This window comes from Leptinotarsa decemlineata, unplaced genomic scaffold, assembly GCF_025532065.1.
Source record: "Leptinotarsa decemlineata unplaced genomic scaffold, Ldec_3_MD MMD2_tig00026352_RagTag_RagTag, whole genome shotgun sequence".
In the NCBI taxonomy this organism is placed as follows: Eukaryota; Metazoa; Arthropoda; class Insecta; order Coleoptera; family Chrysomelidae; genus Leptinotarsa; species Leptinotarsa decemlineata.
The window spans coordinates 113,907-121,406 of record NW_027412701.1 but is presented as its reverse complement, the minus strand read 5'-3'; positions in this window follow the sequence as shown (position 1 = coordinate 121,406).

Sequence of the window (7,500 nt, the reverse complement as noted above, 5' to 3'; positions counted from 1 at the left end):
ACACCACCGTGGGCGAAGCCCGCACTCGACACGATATCGAATTAATGTTATTATTCAGCAGAAAAACGAATATCGTGTGATTTGGTTATCGGTGACCACGGTACCGACAGCGCTCGAGCAAGCGTCTGCCGATACTATAGAGGAAGCGTTTTCGATCCGTTTCGAAACGTACCTATCCCCCTATAGCGGCGTTTCGAGCACATCGCCCGTTTTCCGTTAACGCTGACGGGACCCTACGCGACTTTCGGTTTTTTCCACTTTTCGTATAGTCCTAGTCAATATAATTTATATCCGTCGATATGATATTGTATCAGACATGAATACGCATATCGATCGATATATTAAAATATTATAGGATAACGTTCTGACAACAGGACGTCTCGATTACAATGTTTATCGGAAAGTGTAGTGAAAATTTGTGTAAGGCCTATACCGCTTTCTCGCCATTACAACATATGAGTTGAGACGGTGAGACGATACTTGAATTAATGGGAGCAAACAGAATTTCGGAAGCGTGATAAAAAATTTTCAAAGAGAAATTTTGGCGAAAATTTCACTATACTTTCCGATATTTTCACCACACTTTCCGTTATTTTCACCACACTTTCCGTTCATGATTATTTTCGCCAAAATTTCCGTCTGAAATTTTTTCTTCACGCTTCCGAAATTCTGCTCGCACCCAGAAGGCAGAGGTAAACTTTCATTACACTTTCCGTTATATTTATGTTTTCACTACACTTTCCGATACTTTTATATTTTCACCACACTTTCCGTTCATGATTTATTTTCGCCAAAATTTCCTTCTGAAATGTTTTCTTCACGCTTCCGAAATTCTGCTGCTCCCAGAAGGCAGAGGTAAACTTTCATTACACTTTCCGTTATATTTATGTTTTCACTACACTTTCCGTTATCTTTTATATTTTCACTACACTTTCCGTTCGGGTTATTTCGCCAAAATTTCCTATTCAAATTTTTATTTCACGCTTCCGATATTCTGCTTGCTCGCGGAAGGCAGAGGTAAACGTTCACTACACTTTCCGTTATCTTTTATATTTTCACTACACTTTCCGTTATCTTTTATATTTTCACTACACTTTCCGTTCGGGTTATTTCGCCAAAATTTCCTATTCAAATTTTTATTTCACGCTTCCGATATTCTGCTTGCTCGCGGAAGGCAGAAGTAAACGTTCACTACACTTTCCGGTATATTTATGTTTTCACTACACTTTCCGCTACTTTTAAATTTTCACTACACTTTCCGTTTTCTTTTATATTTTCACTACACTTTCCGTTCGGGTTATTTCGCCAAAATTTCCATTTCAAATTTTTATTTCACGCTTCCGATATTCTGCTTGTTCGCGGAAGGCAGAGGTAAACGTTCACTACACTTTCCGTTATCTTTTATATTTTCACTACACTTTCCGTTATCTTTTATATTTTCACTACACTTTCCGTTCGGGTTATTTCGCCAAAATATCCAATTCAAATTTTTATTTCACGCTTCCGATATTCTGCTTGCTACCGGAGGGCAGAGGTCGATTAAGTTTGACGATAGTCGTGTCACTAAGTGTTCTGGCGATGTTCTAAATTTACTGTAGTCTCTGGAGATACCCTACATTTTGTTTTATAAAAGAGAAGACATTAGTAGATCAAGATGTTCACATGATGTGGTGCTTGCTGCTGCTGCAGGTTTTTCCGGGTTTTCCTGCAGCTGAAAAAGCAAATGCGCCACTGGAATCATCAATGAAGTCGCCCCTCCGGAGCGTCAATTAAATTTTGTTGTTTCATAATTTCATGATTTGTATTACTTTCTTGACCTGAGACTTACTTCAAAAATATAAAAAATACACACGAATTCATTTCATAAGCTTTTGTGGTTCTGAAAAGAACCTTTTTTTTATGGAAACGGTAAGGACAATACAGGGGGAGGCATTAAATTCAACCGCCAAATCCGTACAAGGTTCGACCTTGCCTTTTCAGGGCGTATACAACATCCATGGCTGTGACGGTTTTGCGTTTCGCATGTTCGGTATATGTTACGGCATCTCTGATAACATTTTCGAGAAATACTTTGAGTACTCCACGAGTTTCTTCGTATATCAAACCCGAAATACGTTTAACACCACCTCGACGGGCTAATCTTCTAATGGCAGGTTTCGTTATTCCTTGGATATTATCACGCAATACTTTACGATGACGTTTCGCTCCTCCTTTTCCTAAACCTTTACCTCCCTTGCCACGACCAGTCATTTCGAATGTTAAGAATAAATTATATACTGCACGATACGAATGAAATACTGTTAGTGATACTAACGACAGACTTCGACTAAAGTTCTACACCGAACTCGGTCGGGTTTTGTTAAATTTCATGACTCCGCCCACAACTGGAAATCGGACCAATGGCGTCTCGTCTAGATGGTATATAATAGTTGGCGTGTATAAGCCGACTCAGTTCATATGTTGTCCGTCTATCGTTCGGTATACATTTCGTTCGTTACAATTCGCAATAGGTTTTGAAAATGGCTCGTACCAAGCAGACCGCTCGTAAATCGACTGGAGGTAAAGCTCCGAGAAAACAATTAGCTACTAAAGCAGCTCGCAAAAGTGCACCGGCTACGGGAGGTGTTAAAAAACCTCATCGTTACAGACCCGGTACTGTTGCTCTCCGAGAAATTCGACGTTATCAGAAGAGTACTGAATTGTTGATTAGGAAATTACCCTTTCAACGTTTAGTTCGAGAAATCGCTCAAGATTTCAAAACCGATTTACGATTCCAAAGTTCAGCCGTCATGGCTTTGCAAGAAGCTAGCGAGGCGTATTTGGTAGGACTCTTCGAAGATACGAATTTGTGCGCCATTCACGCCAAGCGCGTTACCATTATGCCCAAAGACATTCAGTTAGCAAGGAGAATACGCGGAGAACGAGCTTAATTTCATATATATATATCCCAATATATATTGAAAATATATACAAAAAAAAGGTTCTTTTCAGAACCACAAAATGCAATTGATGAAAGAATTCGTTTATCGATAGATATGAATGAATGAATGAATGAATGTATGATATTTTCAATAACTCGCATCACGTAAATATTAAATCACGGGTGTTTGCAGAACATGTTCAGTATGATCCAAATATGGATTATAATACTGAAATTTTACTTTCCGAAACGAATCTTTCGAAAAGATCATTTTTAGAAACGGCTGAGATAAATAACGAAAAACAAGCGATCACTGAATGAAAGATCGCTCATAACATCACCATCTTTTCGTAAATTTCCTCTGATTCATATTTTTGAATACCTGGCATAAATCTCGAGTGACTTTTTGTAATATACCCTATACCAAAAATGAATCGTTCTCGAGATATTCGATCGTTTATACAGAAAAAGTAGGTATTATTCGGTTCTCGAGCCATTTCCCTATAAAATTGAAAACAAGTCTCATAGAATACATAAGCTATTATTGATTCATCAAAATATTACATTCCGTCGTCTTGTAGGAGGAGTAACATTTCCAAAATGATGAACGAGGTATTAGGAGTCGATGAGTAATTCTGAAGATATAAAAATCAGTGATTTCTCAAATGGAACACCCTTAGTTTGGAAATCTCGAAATGATTTTGACTCATTTTCCTGAAACGATCCCAATATCAGAAAATAAGTCAACTGTTCACAAGACATATTTCAATGAAATAGAAAGACAGAGCAATATTTTTTAATTTTTACTCTTTTACGAAATTATTCGATTCATATCAATTCGATAGTCGGCGGCGGCGGCGGAAGAAATATTATTTATCTATTTTTTTTTCTGTTTATAGGGATAGGCTAGGTAGGTAGTTCTGACTATTTATTTATATATTTGTTGGACAGTTGAATTATATACGAATTCTTGTAAAAAAAATTGTGGCCCTGAAAAGGGCCATTTGTTTTCTTAGACTTCGTCGCCGGAGAGAGAAGTCAACTGATAGAAGAATTTACTTCTTCTTTTTTGGAGAGGCAGCTTTTTTGGCTTTCGGAGAAGATGCCGATGCAGGGGTCGCTTTCGCGGTTTTCGGTTTGGGTGCTTTCGGCTTTTTTGTTGGTCCTTTGTTAGTTTTCTTTGCTTTCGAAGGAGACTTGGTTTTACTAGCAGAAGTCGCGGACGAAACCTTAGAAGCGACGGTCTTTTTATCCTCGGCAGTTACCTTTTTAGGCTTGGCTGCGGCAGCCGCTTTCTTTTCCGGAGAGGCTTTCTTACCTTTCGGTGATGCAGCAGCCTTCTTGCCGGTTTTAGCTTTTTCACCAGCTACGCGTTTAACGGGAGTTTTTTTGGCCTTCGCACCGGCCGTACCGGACGTTTTCTTTTCGGTAGCCGACGGTTTTGCCGAACCAGAAGATGCCGATGCCAATTTGAACGACCCCGATGCACCTTTTCCTTTAGTTTGTACTAATGATCCGGAAGCAACCGCAGATTTAAGATATTTCTTGATGAAAGGTGCCACTTTTTCTGCGTCAGCCTTATAATTCGCCGCAATATATTTTTTTATGGCTTGTAAAGAGGAACCACCCCGTTCCTTCAATCCTTTAATAGCGTTATTAACCATTTCCGACGTAGGTGGGTGAGAAGGTTTACTTCTTGGATTTTTAACTTTCTTTTCTTTCTTCGCAGTAGACTGTGCCTGCGGCGACGAAGATGAATTAGCCGAAGCCGAAGAATTCTGATTTTCTATGTCTGCCATAGTAAAAAAACAACTGACAATATATTCTCGGAAGATAGATGCTACACTCGTTAGGCGTCTAGAGAGAATGATGTAGTCCTCTGGTGTTCCGTTTGTTTAAATATTCTGGGTCGAAGCACAGGCGGACGGGAGACTGAACGCTCGACATTCTCGTTAGACACGATATTGACGGCTTCCATTCTGCTGTCGAAATGTTCGCATCAACTTCTTTACGAAATCAATGCCGGTTTCCTATTTAGACTTCGACTAGCACAATAACGTGGATAGATTCTACGTATTCCGAAAATATTTTCTGATAAGAAAAAGCTAATATTAAACCTCGACAACTCACAGTAAATTACAATGAAATATGAAGTATTGATGATTTTGACGTAACTCCAGACAATTCCTTTCCGAAAATACTCGTAATCGATGATCTGGAAGGAACCTTCGAATAAATATCATAGGCGCGACTGTCTATAGAAACATGATACATTAGCCGATAATACTCGATAAATACACGAGTGAATAGGGGCATCGAAGAGACCTCGTGTCTACCTTCATACACGACTATAACCAAGAACCGACGCTTCTAATAGCATCAACATTTTCAAAAATTATCCCTATAAAAGTGTTCGATGAAAACGGCATTCGAATAATAACGAACGTTATTAATGTTATATTCGATAAGATATAATCATCGTAATATACTTTCAATAAAAAGGTCGATACTACAACACGAACGAACGAACGAACGAACGACGATACTGTGAGCTCTATCTATAACGGAGTAATACACACCCACCCCCACCCGAAATATATAAATCGTCAATGTTATAGTCGAAATCAGAAATGCTAATCATAAACGTTTTTAGACAACATATTAGCACGTAAATAAAAAACACGTTAAAAAATAACATAAGTAATAGAGTACATGACTAGTATAACAGTAACGAACGTTAACTTTTTAGGTTGATAGGTAGGTAAGCACCATCTAAATATAGGTGGCAAAATTATTTATTATCATCGCGCGTTTCACGAAAGGAGGTAACAATGTACTGATAACAAGGCAACCCAACCGAGTGAGACCTAGCGCCCTAGCAAAAATAAATTATCATTCAGCGTCGAAACGATATTGTAAGAATTCTTTCATAAATATTTTGTGGTTCTGAAAAGAACCGTTTTTTTTTAAGAATGTATATCGTAGACCGGAATAAGTAAATTATTTCGAACTGGTATATTTCGTAACTGCTTTGGTGCCTTCGCTGACGGCGTGCTTCGCCAATTCACCAGGAAGTAACAGACGTACTGCAGTCTGAATTTCTCTGCTCGTAATAGTCGATCGCTTGTTATAATGAGCAAGACGGGAGGCTTCCGCTGCGATACGCTCAAATATATCATTTACGAAACTGTTCATGATGCTCATCGCTTTACTGGATATTCCGGTATCGGGATGGACTTGTTTCAATACTTTGTAGATATAAATTGCGTAACTTTCCTTCCTCCTCCTCTTCTTTTTCTTATCGGTCTTCGATATATTCTTTTGGGCCTTTCCGGCCTTCTTCGCAGCCTTTCCACTAGCTTTGGGTGGCATTCTGAAAATTTAATTTCGTCAATATCAAACAAACAAGTACTATCGTGCAGGTTTGCTTTCGACTCAATGTAAAAGACGCCACTCTGTCGTCACTATTTCAGATAGTAACTGGAACTCTAGTAGGCTCCGCCCACCGGAAAGTTGAGCGTTCGAGAACGCCCATTGGTCGGTAGGACGGTATTAATACAGGTCGATTCTATATAGAAATCATTGTATAGAAAGCTACTGTTAGAGCAACATCGAATAATTCTCAGTGAATTCTTTAAATTTATCCGATATATAATACTAATCTACGATTCGACATGTCTGGACGTGGAAAAGGAGGTAAAGTTAAGGGAAAGGCAAAGTCCCGTTCCAGTCGGGCTGGACTCCAATTCCCAGTAGGACGTATTCATCGACTCCTTCGTAAGGGAAATTATGCCGAACGAGTTGGTGCCGGCGCCCCGGTTTACTTAGCCGCAGTAATGGAATATTTGGCAGCTGAAGTCTTGGAATTGGCCGGTAATGCGGCTCGCGATAACAAAAAAACCCGTATCATTCCTAGACATTTACAGCTGGCCATTCGAAACGACGAAGAACTCAATAAATTGTTATCAGGAGTAACCATTGCTCAAGGTGGTGTTTTGCCCAATATTCAGGCGGTTTTGTTACCGAAAAAAACCGAAAAGAAGGCATAAGTACACATTTCCTGAGAGAGGAAAGCGACAAATAAAATATCGGCCCTTATCAGGGCCACAACGATTTTCTCTAATGAATTCGACAATTGCATATATTTTTTTTTATTTTCTTGTCATCGCTTTTCGATACAATTGTTGACGCAGCACGATATGCGATTGTTTCTTTCTTGCTTGCGCATATTTACGTATACATGTATACATGATTAATAATATTATTATTGTTCAACTTCTTATTTTCGTGCCGAAACAAGTGATTTCTATTTGCTGAAATCAAATATCAGAATGTCTGTACGTTTATTCGTGATGAAAATAAAATGTATGCAGTAATATCAGATTTAGGTATACAAATGAATAAACATAACAATATCCATAGAAATATTATACATTCTTGTTCGTGGAATTACAATATAGACAATCATGAGTAAATTGAAAAGAATAAATGAAAAAAATTATACCTAATTAAATTATATAGCATAGATGAATGCATACATACATTTCAATATCTGCAGAAATGAATGACGAGTATATAAA